This window comes from Sminthopsis crassicaudata, chromosome 3 (genome assembly GCF_048593235.1).
Source record: "Sminthopsis crassicaudata isolate SCR6 chromosome 3, ASM4859323v1, whole genome shotgun sequence".
Classification (NCBI taxonomy): Eukaryota; Metazoa; Chordata; class Mammalia; order Dasyuromorphia; family Dasyuridae; genus Sminthopsis; species Sminthopsis crassicaudata.
In genome coordinates this window covers 86,145,176-86,163,657 of record NC_133619.1, presented here as the reverse complement: position 1 = coordinate 86,163,657, position 18,482 = coordinate 86,145,176, and the positions used below count along the sequence as shown (strand labels likewise).

The following is an 18,482-nucleotide window of genomic DNA, read 5'->3' as shown; positions in this document are numbered from 1 at the left end:
TGTAATTTCAGGTATTTGAGTCATTCTTCTAGTAAATATAATTGTAGCGAGCTGTCGTCTCCAGAAGCTGCTGGATCGCTCTCTGGGAAGAGATCTGCTGTGTCTACTCAAATCTCTCAGACAGATTCTTCTTCCTGTAACGAACCGTTGTCTCCAGGCAGTTGCTGTTAACTCTTGTCCAAAGAAGTGACTTCCCTTCCTGCAGAGAGCCCCGTCAAGCCTGATGCAATTCAGAGTCTTCTTCTTGAATCCTGGCTCTGAATCTCCTCCAGCTCTTATCCTTCTCCAGGCCGATCTGCTCTCTGGGCCCAGTGCTGTCTCTTTTATCCTCCCAGAGAATGGGCGTGGGATAATGCAAGGGCTTCTGGGAAGAACCACCCCAGCCAATGAGCTTGCCCCCTCTATCAAGTCAACCTGAGTTCTCACCTTGTAATTGTCCAGAAAACCTGAATTCTCACCTTGTCACTATCCAGACAACCTCAGTTCTCACTTAGTAATCCTAACATATAATCATGTTAATTTTAAAAAGCATTAGCTATATTTATTCCTAATGTATATTCTTAGTAATTATTTACCTCCATTTACCTCACCTGTTATGCTAACTCAGATATCTACTTCCCTTCTAACCTTGGACTAGTCCCCACTCTAGGTATCAATTTATTTTATATAACATAAGGACTTTATACTAAAGATCTATATCAAAATGGTCTTAGATTCAGAGGCAGAATGATGTATTGGGATGGGAAAGGGAAAAAGTGGACTCAGTGAATAAATGTAAGTTATTATGCTGGAGGGAAACATAGAGACTGTTCATTCCAACCTGCTTCCTTTTAGAGATGTGAAAATTCAGGATCAGAAAGGTTGATTTGATCACTGTCACATGGGTCGCCAGTAGTGGAACCAAGATTCAAACATAGGTTCTTACCTCCAAAGCCGGTGATCTCTGCCCCTGCACTCCTATCAATCATCTAGATTGTCTTGCCTAACAAAGGATATTTTTTAGCTTTGCCATATCTTTTAAGGTAATTTTGAAATATTACTCGATAACATTAAAAATCATAGATCCGGCTTCCCCAAGATTCAAGCACAGCACTTCTGAGTTTCCTTGCTTTCCACAACTGGTTCCACCCTAGCCATTATTCCATAACAGCAACCAGAATCTCCATGTTGTCAGTCTTATGATTTTCAAGTGAGCCCAAAGCACAGGTTGCTATTTTAGGAAAAGGTGTCAAGCAACTATACATGCTAAGATACATTTTAATACTCTTGAACTTTATTATAAGGAAGCCATATTTGAGAATAAAGAAGTAAAATGAGGACAAAGTATATTTCTCAAAGGGATGAAGTCCCCTTGTTACCAGCACTAAAACCTTAAGTTTGAGAGAAAACAAGGTTTTGCAAAAGCAAAGTTCTGTTGCTCATCTAAATTATTTCATTTTCAAAAATACTTCTCAGGCGTCCTATAAACAACCTTTACTCAACTTGTTAGAATGGCTTTGTAATGACATCACTTTACAACAAAAAGAAAATTTATGAATCTAAAAGACAGCCCATTTCCCCTGCTATTCCCTAAGATACTTCGATGCATGATGCATGAAGATACTTCAAATCTTTAATCTTCATGCATTCACTTCAAGTGGGCAACAAAATAATGTAAAAAACAAGATTATGTTATTATCCCACTTTTACTAGTAGGAGAACTGAGACAAAAAACACACTTGTTACTCAAATTTAGAAGTAAATTGGTACTACAACTACAACTACACAGGTAAATAATGTCAGAGCCTGGAAAAGAACCACAGAATCATGGACTATTAGAATTAAAGGGGATTCCAGAAATTCACCTTATTTTATAAGTAAGGAAGCTGAGACTTGAAACCCAAAACCATATTAACAGTACGTATCAGAGGCATAATTTGAATCTAGATCTTTGGCTCTAAGGCTCTCCACTAGTTTCCCAAATTCTAGTTCAATGTCAGCTCCTTGTACCAGACTGCCTCCAGCTCATTTTTTAACATCCATGCAAGAACAGGTATATGCATAGAGGAATAATCCAGCCTCTAATACTGGAAACAAAAGAAAAAATGTGAAAGCACTTGCATGTTTTTTGGGATAAGACTGTCCAAATATATGCCTTTTCTCTGAAAACAGTTATTCTGGGATATCTGATCACCAGTACAACACCTTTATCTTCTCACATCACTACAGTATTTTTTAAGCATTTGAAACTGCATAATATATTATGCTCTAATATCTCTCTGCTCCAAATGCAGTAGAAAAACACCTACGTAGCATAAATCATACATGACAGCACATTAGGTCTTTTAAATAATGCCGTGAACACCAGAAGAAGTTTCTAGGAGCCTATTTTTCATATTGTCTGGACTCTGGTTAAAGCTGGAGGACCTGGCTCCTGTTCCTTGAACCTCCTTCCATTACACACATCACCTGTCTACATATCAGTTGTACACATGAGACCTCTGAGGTACCAAGAGAAATGTATACTTCCTTAGAAATGAGAATGTCCCACCCTTCCCTGGCTCTGACACAGCCACATAAAAGCAGTTCCACCTGGATAAATACAACACAAACACAATGACTACAATTGGGAAAAATCTCTCTTTTTCTGTGGGTGATATCTTTCTGACCTAAAAAAGTATATTACTGACATCCTGCATATATAATGCAAAAAGGAGGTTAGCAATTCCATATTCTCATCCTTTCATTTTATCAATGAGGACCATTGAGACCCAAAAGTATGAACCAAATACTTTGTGTTCTATCAGATCTCCTTTCCAGATATACCCATACCTATTAGAAGCATGTGCCTTCTTACTAAGTATTCACTCATCATATTTTCCAATTTCATCCTATAAATGACATTGCCTTAAGATAGCCCACAGGAGAACAATATCTCTGTCTGCCTCCTCAGCTCCCATCATAAAAAGAAAAACCCAATGGGAGGAAACAGAATGAGCATCACCCTATCAAAAATGTCTGTCTTTCAATACAGATGCTACAGGGCATTTAAAGATCAGTGGTTTTCTTGTTATTGTTGTTGTTTGGCAAAAGGGGTACTCAAAAATTATTACATATTCACAATAATAATCCCATTCAAGTTGTCTCTCTAGACCTGTTTACAGGGAAATCCACTTACTCATAGCCTTCACCCCTTCTCATTACCAAGCCAACTCCCATGTATAAGTATGAATCCCTTTTCTAAATATCCTCAGGCTTAGCATTAAGTTCCCAGGCATATCATTCCCATATAAACATAATACTTCCTTAATCACATCTTCCTACTTGTCGGCTTCCTAATCCTAATATTTCATCTTCCTAAGAGAATTCTTTCCTTGCAAATGCTCTCAAAAGAACAGAAAGGAAACAGATCCTATAAGCGGTGACTTCAAAGCTTGCCATTTATGTCTTTTTTTTTTCTTCACAGGTCCCTTAAAAAAATAGCCCATGCAGGCTAAACTGTAAATAGTTCCATTTTGGTAGCTTCAGATGTAGGTTTTGTTTTGGCAGACCCTCCTCACCTTAACCACATTCACTATAAGGTTCATGGGTTGCTCTGAAATGATATGGGCTGCACAGAATGAATTTGCCACTTTTCTTGACGATTAGGTTGTAATTCAAGGGCAGTTGACCTTGGCAAAAGGGAATTAGCTATTTCTTTCTTTTTTTCTGACTGGAATCTTTAAGTAGAAGGGGGAAATGTGGCTTTTCAACTCTGCTTCAATGGGAAATGTGAAGCATCTTTTTTTCCCATGGGCCATAGGCAAGAATCAATTTATCACATGAGACTGATTCTAAGGCTTTTCAGGATTCTGGATTTCCACAAACACCAAGAGATAGAGATAACTGCGTCTGGGAAGTGATTTCTTTGCTAAAATGCATGAACTGAAAAGGATGGGAGGGCCATCAGAATGGGCAGATGACAAGCTACCCATGTCCTCTGTGCATTATTCATTCTTGCCCATGTGTTTCAGTAAATCTCTGGAGCAAAACTGAGATGAAACCAAACACCTTCTTTTTCCCTTAGAGGTGGGGACTCATGAATATATAACACTTTGCATATATTAACATGCTAGTTAGTTTTGCTGAACTGTTTTGTTGTTGTTTTTTTTTTTTTTAATTCTCTCCTTTAAAAAAAAATATTTGTACAAGGAATTTGCACAGTGCCAGGTCTGGAGTTAGGAAGATTCATTTTCTTGAATTCAAATCTAGCCTCATATACTTGCTAGTCACTTTGCCTCAGTTCTTTATCTTTAAAATAAGCAGGAAAAGGAAATGGCAACCGCTCCATTATGTTTGACAAGAAAATCACAAAAAGGGGTCATGAAGGCTAAAGGAAGGTACAATAACAAAGAATAGATGATTGCATCTGAAGAGGAATGAAGGAAGGTCATATGCAAAAATATAAATAAAAATTAACCCCCCAAAAAAAATCTGAGAGGATTTAGTCAGTATGCTAGAGACCTTTCTATGGTTCTTCTAGCATTTTGTAGCTCCCTAACATTCAGGCTCTCCAGCTACAATTCTTTGCCTGGTTAATTTCCTCTTCCTAAACTCCACATTTTTGATGATGGTAGTTCTACCCATTCTCTTACAGCAACAGTCTCTGGCACCAGTACAAGGCTCTTTCTGGGAAGTGTCATAATCCAAATGAAGGAAGAATTAGTTCCAATGACAGGCTTTAGACTCTGGACTCCTAAGATAGAGTGGATGAGAAGGGGGCAGTCTGCACCAGTGGAAGCAAGAGAACACATACTCAGTTCAAATCAGAAAAGATGATTTCATCCCCAAATACAATCTTTAAGGACAATTAAACTCAAGCAGCACTTTTCTTCTTCAGATATGAAATTCTGCCAGACTGACTGCTACTTTCCACTGTGACTACCCCTGAACCTACTTTCTTTCCCTGCCAAGTTGTGATGAGGCAAACAGTTCCCACTTTGGAGATGGCTGTGACCAAGAATGGGCAGAGATCAAACCTGGCCTGGGAACATTTTGAATACATATATTCATACACATATATTCAATATATAGAAACATATGCCATTGCCTTGTTTGACTTGGAGACAAGAAATACTATATTTTAATATGTTTTAAAAATGTGTTTATTAAATATTTAATTTGTCTATATAATTTATTTATATATTATACTTAATATATTCATTATTTTAATTAATTATTTTTATATTTAATACTTATATTATTTATTTATACTTAAATATTTAAATAAATATGTATATTTAATATTTATAGTATAATTAATTTATATTAATTAATTAATATATAATATATATACTATATATATATAAATTATACAAAACATTAGTATGTTATATATAATATTAATATATATTAGAAAGTATATGAAATATATTTCATATGTATTTGTTTTTATAGGTTTAATATTTTATACATATAATATATAAATATATTAAGTTTATTATATATACAATATTATATAAATATATTTACTTTGTATATGTTTATGAATTATACATGTAATGTATATTTACCTTATACTTATTAATATATTCTTAATATATAGAATTGCTGTTATTTCAGTCCTGTCTGGCTCTTTGTGACCCCTTCTGGGTTTCCTGGCAAAAAGAGTAGATTGATTTACCCTTTCCTTCCCCAGTTAATTTTACAGATGAGGAAACAGGGGAAGTGACTTGTTCAGGGTCACACAGCTGATAAGTGGCTGAGATCACATTTGAAATCAGCTCTTCCCAGCTCCAATTCTTGAACTCTATGTACTGTACTACCTAGTTGCCCATATTTTAAAATATAGTATATATTTTAACAAATTCATTTTTATCAATTTTAAGGTATTCTTAATATCATAATCTATTATAATATATAATATACAGATTTTAATATGTTACTTCTTTGTCTCAGAATCAAACAAGTTTTGGCTCATGCCACTGCAGAAATGTAAATACCCAGGTAAAAACATATTGAAGGATAAAGAGAAATCTCAATATGTTTTAAGTCAGACTCTCATTTACAATATTTGTCTTTTCTCTTTTAATGGTCACTTGCTGACCATTCTATTATTTGTACCCACTTCAAAAAGGAACAGCAGGAGAACATTGGAATCACTCCCTCTATCACTCCCACATGCACAAATGCTTTAAACAATTAGGAGAAAGAGTGGAACATGGGTTGGGGAAGGTAGAAGAAGATTGTCTTAAGTGGGACTCAGCTCTGGAAAATGAGATGGAGAAAACAGATTGTTTCTTTTAGGCAAATGTTTCCCTCACTGCTAAAATCTTACACTAAAGTTTGCCCTGAAATTGGCTGCATTTTGTCATTGTGTGAGTGGCAGTTCTGATGTTCCAGGTGTTCTCTAGAACACTTATTGCTATTCCGGAGCACTTGAGCAGTAAAGATTCCCTCCAAATCATTTTGTTAACCTCTAATTACTCCCATCACTCTTTGTCTCATTTGTTAATTCAACACAATAGATGATAGACCATATGAGATCAGATTTAAAAATGCCTTCCTTTAAATCAGACAATAAATGCATGATTCTCATCCATTCCACTTTTAGATAACAGTTCCTTTGCAACTTTGTCCCAAAAATATATTAACCTTTCTTATTTGAGTGGGAAATGTAGATTAAAAAAATTTATTAAAAATTTGTATGTTTTCTGTTTCTTATATTATCATAGTATCCCACAAGTCCATCCCCTTCCCCATTTGTACAACCATGGTTCATGATAAATGGTGGTTTGGTTTTTGTGAGAGAAGAAAAGAAAAAAATCAACATAACATTGATAGAATGAGAAAGTGCAAAAACAATATAGATTAAATTTAATAAAACCCTAATTCCTTCCTAGTCATCTAGCATACAACATCACTAGCTCAACATAAGTTGATACACACACACACACACACACACACACACACACGTGTATAATTTCCAAGAATAAGTAAGAGCTCCCTTTGTGGTCCGTGGTCTGACTTCATGGGGAAGAAAGAAGCAAACACTAGAGCTGATCCCTAGGGAGAACCTTTTCATATTTTGTTATCTTTTAAATAGTTCCATTCCTCAAGCCTTAGGCTATCACCACTCCAATCTCTCTAGCTACCCTCCCGCGTCATTAATATTCATTAACACTAAACCTTTTCCCTTACTCAATGACCCTTTCCTCCTGACTAGGTTTAGCTCCAGGATTTTCCCCCCTCTCTCATACATCTTCAATCTCTCCCAATCCAAAGAAAAACCTTTTCTTGACCTTTCCATCATACTCACCCATGTTCTTATCTGCTTTCTCTCCCCCACTGCTAAATTGTCTATATCTGATTACATCACTTCATCACCACTACTAGAACCCTTTCATTGGTAAGCACCCCTCTCCCCAACCATTTTACAGAATTAGAATCCCTAACCACTCCAAAAGGAGTTTGGTCTGTCAATATTTTTTAAGCATCATCAATTCAATGGTCCTTTTTTGTTTTTGTGGACCCCTTTGACAGTCTAATAAAGTCTAATGTGTACAATAAAATACGTAGGATTACAAGGAAAATCAATTATATTGAAATTATCAAAATCCATACACCTCAGATTAATAATTTTATTACATGGCCAAAGAAAAAAAGCTAAATAATTGCTTACTGACTGATAGGCTGAAATATGAATGGGCTTTCTAGAGAATTTGTATAACAGTTTGTACATCCAAAATATATAATAGACATATAATGAGCAGGGTCCAGAGTTTAAAAGGAGAAGAGCAAGCACGTGTGTGGGTGGGTAAGAGAGAAATAAAGTGAGAAAAGTCTCTAATCTCAAGCAAAAAGAAATTCACAGAAGTCTCTAATAAGGTAGGCTGAGAACAGGAACATGATCAAGCTATCCCAGCTCCTGTAGATGTCTTCTTCCCAGAATCTCTCTCTCTCCCGGAACCTCTGAAGAGAGCCTGGAATACTGTATGTCCTCTCTCGAAGCTAGAAATCCTATTCTATCAAGCTTTTGTCAACTCACCTCCAATGAAGACACAAAAAGCATCAAATAATTATTCTCTACCAATGAGGAGAGTCTCATGCAAATAAGTGATCCCTAAAGGATACATAAAGGATCTTTATAATCCACAACCAGTGAAAAAATATAATAACTGAATCATATCATTTTAGAACTGGAAGATACTATAGAGATTAATCTAATTTCATAAGATCACAGATTTGGAGCTACAAGGGGCAGCAGAGGTCAATTAACATAGATGATTTATATGATATATAATATTATTTAAGTAGTTTTCTCATTGTTGTGGTGATAGTAATTCAATTATGTCCAACTCCTTGAGACTCTTAGGGTTTTTCCTGGCAAAGATCCTTCTGTGGTTTGTCATTTCCTTCTCCTGCTCATTTTACAGATGAGGAAACTGAGGCAAACTGAGTTAAGGGACTTGCTCAGCTAGGAAGTGCCTGAGACCAAATTTGAACTTAGAAAGAGTTTTACTGATTTCAGACCTGGTGTTCTATACATGTGCCACCTTGCTGCACTTTCCCCACTTAGTTCCACAAAAATTCCACATTATCTCACATTCCATTTAATTACTTTTATTAATAGCCACTGTGGCCATGCTTCTACATTCTGTGTGAAGTAGATAATTCAGGCTCTAAACTCTTACCTTTTTACCTAAAGTACAATAAAATTTCACTTAGATACCATTCATTTAGAATTGGTGACAATTAAATTAGCCCCAGTCTGAAGTTTTTCTTAGCATTATTTATAGGAAAAAAATGTTTGTACTAAGTAAACAGAAAAAACAATTAAAGAAGGAAATATTTAACTACTAAAGAAAACAAATGATTTCCAAACACTTTAACAACAGCCTGAAACAATGTGTTCTAATTCTTAATGAATCTTTTCTATGCATCATATAGCAAGCCCAGATAGCTAGTTGACATGTTTTCTAGCATTTCCATTTGATCTGCAAGAAAATTACAATAAAACTATATTCCTCTCCACATACAAGCCTATCCTTAAGGTGACAGTGTCAAGTCAACAAGCATTTATTAGGCACCTACTATGTGTCAGGCACTGTGCTCCACCTCCTTCTTGCCTCCACCTCCACCATTTTCAATCAGAAAACTGGTCAAAGTGAAGGAAATCCAAAAGAAGCTCCTCCTTTTTCACTCTGTCTCCAAGTCAGTGATCTCTCCCTCTCTCATCTGACCTCATGATACTTATATAACTGGTATATATTATGTCACACCTACATAAATGCAGGTACCCTGAAGACAGGTAATATAATCCATTTATCTTTGCTTCTTTTCCAAAGATGAACACAGTACTTGGCACAGCAATGGTAGTCTTAAAAAATATTTGTTTAATGGATGTCCAAGTGGCAGTCCCATTTGGTGATGGGGAAGAGAAGTGGTCATAGCAAATACACTGACTCCATGCAGAGGAATTGTGAGTATATGTGGAGGAAGGAAGGTTTGCTAAAAGCAATGAGTTAAGCTAGTCTTTTTCCTCGTTGGCTATTTTCTTGAGCTTATTGACCAGAAATTCAGTTATTGCTCATAATCTGGGGGAACTGTCTCAATATGGAACATCCTTGGAAAAGCTATGTTTACATTTTAAACATCTACCATTTTAGTCTGGGTTGAGGCAAAGAGGCACAGAATTATTATCCAGATAAATGGTTCGATTCAGCCTGGAAAGAGAGAACATCCTGCCTGAGTTCAATAACAGAACTTGCAATCAAAGAGGATAAAGTAAAGTTATCTACAAGTAGAAAGCCACACTCACCTGTTTCCACTCAACAATAACTTAGTTCCTTAGCCAAAACTTTTAAAAACCTGGCCTCAGTCCATTTTTCCCCCTTTCTTCTCTGTGAAAGCCATTTGAGAAAAATCTATTCTAGAGGTAGGAGTGAGAATGATTAAAACATATATTTTACATTGAAGTACTATAGCTGCTTTTGGCTTACAGTAACCAACATAACTCAAAATGTATTCCAAACACGTTTTGGTTTTTAGTACAAAACTCAGACTTTCTTAAGGAACCACTGTCTAACTAGTTTAAAGGGGAATAAGTGTTTGGGTTTGGGTTTTTGGGGGGTTTTCTGAGTCATAAAGAACTAGAGCAATCACTTCTAAGTAGATGCAATCAGTCTAATATTTTAGCAAGACCTCATTGTTATTAGACATAATAAAAATGTTTCTATATTATTTTATCCTTCTATAAATAATTTTAAAATAGACATTTTGCCATTAGAATCCTTAGCATAGCTGAGAGGGGGAAAAGACCTTTCTTCAATGCTTTATGGTCTAACTTAAACCAGCAAAATGAGTCACAATTTCCACTAGTGAGAGGTAATTAACGTTTTATTTCAAATACAGTAGGGAAGGGGCTAAAAGGGAAAGAAAATTAAAATAAATATTTATCCAAATTTTGTACCAGGATCCAAACTTCACACTTTGCAGGAGCCTTTGAAATGTGGTTATAGTTTTTTTGATGCCTTATTACACTTCTTAGCATTGTTCTAGTACTACTCCTAGACTTTAACCATTGGTCACCAAAACAACCTCTAGCCTTTTAAATGAGGACTTGCTTCTTAAACTTTTTCCACCTGTGACCCCTTTTTGCCTGAGAAATTTTTATGTGATACTGGGGTATATAGGTATATAAAATAGGTATACAAATCAAATATTTACTGATAATAAATCATAATTTAATGACCCCACATTCAGTTACAAGACCCCACAAAGGGTCACAAATCAGTTTAAGAAACTGGGTTTTAAATAATGATTTCATGATCTTCACATACATTTCTCTATCCAAGGAACAGTTTTCTTGTTTGTTTGTTTGTTTTGCATGACACCTGATTAGATGCCATCTTCTAGGTTTAGCTAAAGCTGAGGAGTTTCTTTCAGGTACAAAAATCACAATTCTAAATCTCCTTAAATTTAAGTTTCTCTAGCTTTGCTTCTTAGGAAGCCACATTCCGGGAGACAACACATGCCATATCTGCAAATTTAAGTTTGTCTGTGTTTATTTATAAGCCTAAATCCTAAAATTCTCTTTTAGGAAAAAGCTTTTCCTCAGGCAAGATATGAAACCCCTTTAAGTCTTTAAAAATCATTTCAGTTTTCAGCTCCCATAAACTGGTTAGCACTTAATACCAAATCATTGAAAAAACATGTGCCAAATGATAATGAAACACCCAAAAGTAGCCCCCTACTATTCTGCACAATTTAAAAGGAAACTAACTTTATTCTAATAGGAGGAATTCCCACTGTTAACCACTAAAAATCTCAGACTAAAAAGATGAGTCAAGGAAACAGCCAATGTGCTTTCTATTACGGAAAAGAATTCTTACTAAGATAAACACTCCTTAAATTGCTGCACTCTGAGATTCTCCCAACAAGGCAGGATTTCTATTCTTGCTAAGAACTAGCAGTAATCAGCTAAGCAGACTTAATAAACTCAGAGGGCTGGCTTGGGTTTTGAGGTGGGGGCAGTGGTGATGATATTGGGGGGGTATATATGTGTGTGGGGAGCAGGATAGGTGTGTGTGTGTGTGTGTGTGTGTTTTAAATCCAAAAAAAAAAAAAAAACCCTTATTGCTCTTTGGTTCTCACTCTACCATCTTTGTCCCAAAAATACGTCTGATGGGTGAAAGTAAAAGGTAATCTTCAACCTTGCCCATCAGCCTCCTTTGGCTGTTACAATCTGACCCCGAGTCACTAAGCAGGGACAGCATCCATTACTGACATAAATTGCATTTAATTGCACAGGAGCATGTGCAGAGTAAAAAACAGCACATGTCTAATTGGTTTTGTAAGTCTCAGGAAAGATCTTGCTTATTAACCCTTTCTTTCCTCACATGGTATAATGAAAAGAATGCTGATTCAGGATAAAGAGATCCTGAGTTCAAATGGTGCTGAGTTGTTAAGTCGCTTTTTCAGTTGTCTGACTCTTCCAGATCTCATTTAGGGTTTTCTTGGAAAAGGTCTGGGAGTGCTGTGCCATTTCCTTCTCAAGCTCATTTTACAGATGAGGAAACTGAGGAATGTCTTGATCAGTGTCACACAGCTAGTAAATGTCTGAGGTCATTGCTGCTACCTAAATTTTGTATAAGGAACTTCTGAAATATGATTAGTTTTATTACCTTCTATAACCTCTTAGCTTTGTCCTAGTACCAGTCCTTGGCCTTCCTTCATTCTCTTTTTTTTTTAAGCTTTTTATTTTCAAAACATATGCACAGATAATTTTTCAACACTGACCCTTGCATAGCCTTGTGTTTCAGATTTCCTCCCTCCTTCGCCTTCTTTCATTCTCAAAGAGGATCAATGACATCAGGAGAATAATGTCTTGACTTGCAAGTAAACTGGATTTAAGTGAGACAGAGCTGTGCAAAGTCATCAGCCTTATTCTCTCCTCCATAGTCATCTAGGTCCAGTGGCAAGACATAGGTCAGGATGACTGGCGATGATCCTGGATGCAGTGGGAGCCTTTTAAAGTTAATCTCTGAGACCATATTGGAACGCAGGAAGATGAGTCTTCCTGACTCTAAATCCTGTGTTCTCCCCACTATGGCACCATCCAATTTGACCTTAAATCACTGAAAACTCATTGGGTTTCTGTTTCCTTATCTGAAAAATGGAAGGGCTGCACTAGGGCAGCCCCTGAGATCCTTTCAAGTTCTATATCTATGATTCTCCTCCCGGCCTAGGTAGCTGCTCATATACCTCAATCAAATACCCAGATGAAAATGGTGGATTCTCTTAGCTCTTAACATCAATAAGGTTTCCATCTGCCATCAGCTATTTTTATGCTAACTCACTATGGAAAGAAAAAAATATTTTTAAACAGTACCATAAACTGTACAGGCATTTTTAAATACTCTGGAAGGTGCCATCCAGCAAAGGACAGACACAAAAAGGAGATATATCCCTTGCTCTACGGAGGGTGGAGGCCCAAGGTACTGGAAAACAAGGGCAGTCTGGTTATTTTCCACACAACCGAAAGATAATAACCTCCATGCACAAATGAATCCTGGGCTTTACAAACTTGTCAGAAGCATCAAAAAGCATTAGAGTAAACCACAGCCGATGGTTGTTTTATCCTCTACTTTGAAAGCTGCAGAGAGAAATGGAGCACCAATTTCTCAATACTGTGAAAGCACTGTCTTTTGTTAAGCTTCCTCATCTTTCCCTGTATGAGTCTCATTTTCCAAGTAGACTGTTCAGAGCACTGATCTTGAGGGTGAGGCTAGTCACAGAATTTTAGGATTAGAAAGAACCTTCAGAAATTACCTTTTTGATTCCTTTTGGTAGGACTGCCCTAAATCAATCCCCAAAAGATGAGTTACTTTGGAGGTCTCAGTCTCTGTGACTACTTCAGATGTTTTAAAAAAACTCTCTTTGGGGAAATTCTGATCCTTAAACTTTATATGCCTACTTCCAGTGTTTAAGAAACTCCCTTTTGGGAAATTCTGATCCTTAAACTAAGGAAAAACAGTATTACTGGAAGGATAGACTCAGAAGTATTTTTGGATATTTCTGCTGAGTGCACCAACCACTTACTATCCAGCTTTCCTTTTTTTTTTTTTTTGAAGGAAATATATTCAGGAAGAAGGTAATAAGATAAATCTAGAAACACTAATCAGTTGTTGACCTTCAAATTTCCATTTCTTTTCATACTGCCCATATTAAGAGGCAAGTGTCTCTGATAACATGCCATTTTAACATCTGGATGCATAGGCCCATAGATGATTATAGCTCTATGTCACTCAACGAAATCACATCACACACAACTCAAGTGGAAAACTAGACTTAAAAAGGTTTTTTTAGGTTGAAATTGTGGTAGTAAAGTTATGTTAGAAAGTAGATTCTAATCAACTTTGAAACAGAAGAAGGAAATGTCTATCATGGGTTTAATATAATTCTGGAAGTTACTGAATCATGGAATTTTAGGACTGAAAGGACCTTTAAGAACTAGATCCAGTAAACTCAATTTACAGACAAGAAAACTGATGCATGAGAAAGATCTTTTATGGACAATTCTGAAGTGGTCTTCTCATAGGAAAAAAGGAGGAAAAGGAGGAGGAGGAAGAAGAGGAAGAGGAAGAGGAGGAGGAAAGGAAGAAGGAGGAGAAAGAACAACAACAAATGGAACCAACATTTATTAAACATTTACTATCTATCAGATATAGGATGGTAAACATTTTACAAATACATATATGTGTGTATATATATATATATATATGTATGTATATATATACATATATTTAGACCTTATACACTGCTTTTAGATTTGTAGTTTTACATATATGATCTTATTTGATCCTCATATACTGTTCTTCATTAATCCTCTATACAGAATGAGTGTATGTTGCTACTAATTATGTTTTAGTTGTATTTCTTTGTGATATTACTGGCAAAGATACTGGGGCAGTTTGCCATTTCCTTCTCCAACTCATTTTACAGATGGGAAAACTGAGGCAAACACAATGAAGTGACTTACTTGCCCAGGTCACTAAGAAGTACTTTATTCCAAGCTCAGCATTCTATCCACTTTCAAACTGCCCAAATAAAGTGGATACAGTAACATGCATTGTAATGTGCTTTAAGAGTCTACACCTGAAACCAATTTTGTCCAAATCTCAAAAAATGACTGCTGACTAAAATGGTTACCAGGTCCAGGAACAAAGAAGAGCAAACTTTTAAACTGAAAAAAAAAAATCATATCTCATTAAGAGCTAGAGGGGTCTTTATAAATATTCGTAGTACAACTATCTCATTGTATAGATCAGGTTCTGAGCTATTTAGTGGTAGAGAATTAAATTAAATTAAACCCAGGTTTACTAATCCCTAGTCTTATACTCTTTCCAGTATACCATTTATTATGGTTGCTGTTCACTCATTTCAGTCTTTCCAACTCTTTATGACCCTATTTGGGGTTTTCTTGGCAAAGAAACTGCAGTAGTTTGTCATTTCCTTTTCTAGCTCATTTTACAGATGAGGAAAGTGAGGTAAATAGGGTGAAATGACTTGCCTAAAGTCATACAACCAGTAAGTCTGAAGGCAGATTAGAACTCAAGAAGATAAATCTGACTTCATATTCAGCACACTGCATCATCTAGTCATCCCACTACTCATTATACTATACTATTTATCAATCAAAAAAATAAGCAGTATTTTTAAAGTCTTTTAAAACTATGATCTGGAAAAAGGACATTTAAAAATGGAATCATATATTTATCAGATTTCCTGTCCCAAACAATGAAAAATCCACTCATGTACCTAACACAGCAGTAACATAATCAATAAGACAGATATGTCATATATATGATTGTCAATATCAAACAGAAATAAATGATAATATTTATTACTATTTGCTTTAAACAACAGTTGAGTAGGAAACAGCATGAGAGGGGGAAGGTTCAAAGGAGATTAATTCTGAAAAACAAAGTTTGAAAGGGGAAATTGTCATGATGAGAAAATACAGAGTTTCAATACAAAGAGCTTCTAGAGAAAAATAGCTAATGCACTTGGCTGTAGTAACCCAGGAAGAGCAGAGTTAAGAAAAAAAACCAAAAACCAGCCCTTCTGTCAGCACTCGACTTACCTCTTATACTAGGTGACTGTAGTACCGAAAATGACAGGTAAAATCATCTGTTCTTTTGACTTTCCTTAAAATTGCTACTTTAAGAAAAGCAAAGTGAACTACAGGATGATGATCAAAACCCATTTCCAGGACTAACTCTTTCCATTTCCCTCTTTCATTGATTTTTTAAAAAAGAAACCACTTTGCTATGTCTCTGTCAGTTTGGTTGTAATGCACATCTTTTAATGTTCCTTATTGATTCAACTGCGCACAGTTAATACTGGTGCAGAAAGTTTTGCTAAAGTGCATTTAATAATCTTTTAATTATTCATACAGGCCACACAGCCCAGAGAAGCTTGAGCTCAAACCTTGACCCTTTAAAAAAAAAAAAACTCAATCCAATATCTAAATAATTATTCACAGTCCAGTGAGATACATAAGTGTCTTGTTTCAAAGAATAACAGAATGATAGAAAAGGACTAAAAGGTCACCTGATTTAACTCTCAGTTCTACAGAAGAAGAAAAAGTGGGATAAAGTTAATTTGGTCAAAGTAACACAGGTATATGACACCTTACAAAAATTCAGTGACCTAGATCTTTTTATATGGTGATTATCTATCAAGTTATAGTCTACCAATGAATAATAATTTTATCTCAGTGTGTAAACTACTCAAGTTTAGTCAAATCATGCAACGGAAGATTAGCTGCATATGTCATTGTTCAGTGACGTCCAATTCTTTGTGACCCCACTTAGGATTTTCTTGATAGAAATCTGGAGTGATTTCCCATTTCCTTCTCTATCTCATTTTACAAATGAAGAAGCTGAGGCAAACAGGTAAGTGACTCACCCAGGATCATACAGCTGGGAAGTATCTGAAGCCACATTTGAATTCAGGTCTCCCTTACTCCAGATCCAGCACTCTACTGCACCACCTAGTTGTCCTAGCTTTTGTTTTGTATCCAGTAAATACCAAAGACAAAAGGAAATCCCCTCCTTCCCTTTCCCCCCAGACCAATTCTCTCCAGTAGAGAGCCACAGGCTCAGTTTGGGCATTGTAGTGGAAGGAGAGCCTTGTCTCATTTAATCTATGACTGCACACATGTTTGTGTCTCTGATGTGGAAATGACCCATTCTCTGCCCTACCTGTCCCCACCTTCTCTGTCACTATTCAGGAGTGACTTGGGTAAATTACAAGGACCGAAAAACAGGGGTGATTAGTCAGTGTCTATTCTGATTATATCACACAGACCTGGCCTAAATCAGACTTGTGTCTTTTAATTATATAGGCAAAGTGATATAAATAAAAAAAGTTGAAGGAAAACACTAATGCATTGTTGGTGGAGTTGTGAATTAAACCAACCATTCTGGAGAACAATTTGGACTATGCCCAAAGAGCTCTCAAACTGTGTATACCCTTTGTACCACTACTGGCTCTGTATCCCAAAGAGATCATAAAAAAGGGAAAAGGAACCACATGTGCAAAAATGTTTGTAGCAGCCCTTTTTATAGTGGCAAGGAACTGGAAATGGAGTGGAAACCCATCAACTGGGGAATGACTGAATATTGTTCTATAAGAAATAAGTAGCAGATTGATTTTAGAAAAGCCTGGAAAGACTTATATGAACTGATGCTAAATAAAGTGAGTAAAACCAAGAAAACATTGTACAGAGCAACAAGAAGATTATATGATGATCCATTCTGATGGATCTTTTTCAACAGTAAGGTGATTTGGGCCAATTCCAATGAAGACATCTGTATCCATCTGCATAGTTAGAACTATGGAGACTGAATATGGATCAAAATATCATATTTTCACTTTTTGTTGTCATTGCTTGCTTGTTTTTCTTTTCTTTCTTGTGCTTTTTTTCCCTTTTGATCTGATATTTTTGCTCAGTATGACAAATATGGAAATATGTTTAGAAGAATTACACAACTATTCAGTTGCTATCTTGGGAAGGGGGTGAGGGAGAAGGGGAGGAGAGGGAGAAAACCTGAAACACAAGATTTTGCAAAGGTGATTGTCAACTATCTCTGCACATATTTGGCAAAATAAAATACTATTCAATAAAAGAAAAAGAAAAAGTCTTTAAGCAAAGTGTAGAGATAACTAAATGCTATGGTAGATAGAATGTTGGAGATATAGTAAAGAAGATCTGGGTTCAAATACAGCCCCAAACACCCATTTAGCTATGTGTGCTACCTTCAAAAAGGTCATTTAACAATCCTCAACCTCAGTTTCGCCACATATAAAATGGGAGGGAAGTGCCTACCTCAAAAAATTATTGTGAAAAATTAGATAATGAATGTAAAGCACTTTCAAACCTTTAAGCACCATATAAATGCTGGGTATTTATCATCATCATCATCATCATCATCATCATCATCATCATCATCATCATCACTGAGAGCCACAGATCTAGAAAGAAAACTTCCTTTCCAATAAATTTACCAAGAGTACATGTCTGAAGTCAGGGCACAGTGATACATCCATTCGTTTACATGTCAGTCAGTAAGCATTTATTAAGTATCTACCATGTTGTAGGCCATTGTCCTAAGCACCTGTGATACAAAGAAAGGAAGAAAACAGTCCCTGATCTCATGAAGCTTGTAATCTAATGGAATGATACGGTTAATATGTTATCAATCAAATAACATAAAGGCAATTAGAGTCATTCTGACAGGTATGATTTTCACATCATAAGTTAGCTATTGGAATTTTTGCCCAAAAGGTAAAATATGATGTGGAATGCTCTATGAAAAACTGATATCAGAGTCTGCAACTGAAGGTCAGGAGTTCTCTGGATAGATGGATTTTCCTACTCATATAAATCTTAACAGTTGTTGTTAAATTGTTTTTCAGTCATGTCTGACTCTTTGTGACCCTATTTGGAGTTTTTC

General features: G+C 36.0%; 2 protein-coding genes across 2 annotated transcripts in view; both read right to left on the bottom strand.

Moving 5' to 3' along the window:
• LOC141560630 (endogenous retrovirus group K member 6 Gag polyprotein-like) overlaps positions 1 to 5,217 on the bottom strand; it is a 134,830-nt gene extending 129,613 nt beyond the window's left edge. The window contains exon 1 of the mRNA XM_074299170.1: positions 108 to 5,217. The gene's annotated coding sequence lies outside the window, so the exon portion shown is untranslated. The remainder of the gene's footprint in view (positions 1 to 107) is intronic.
• LOC141561889 (uncharacterized) overlaps positions 1 to 18,482 on the bottom strand; it is a 242,897-nt gene that overhangs the window by 177,368 nt on the left and 47,047 nt on the right. The gene's annotated exons all lie outside the window — the stretch shown is intronic.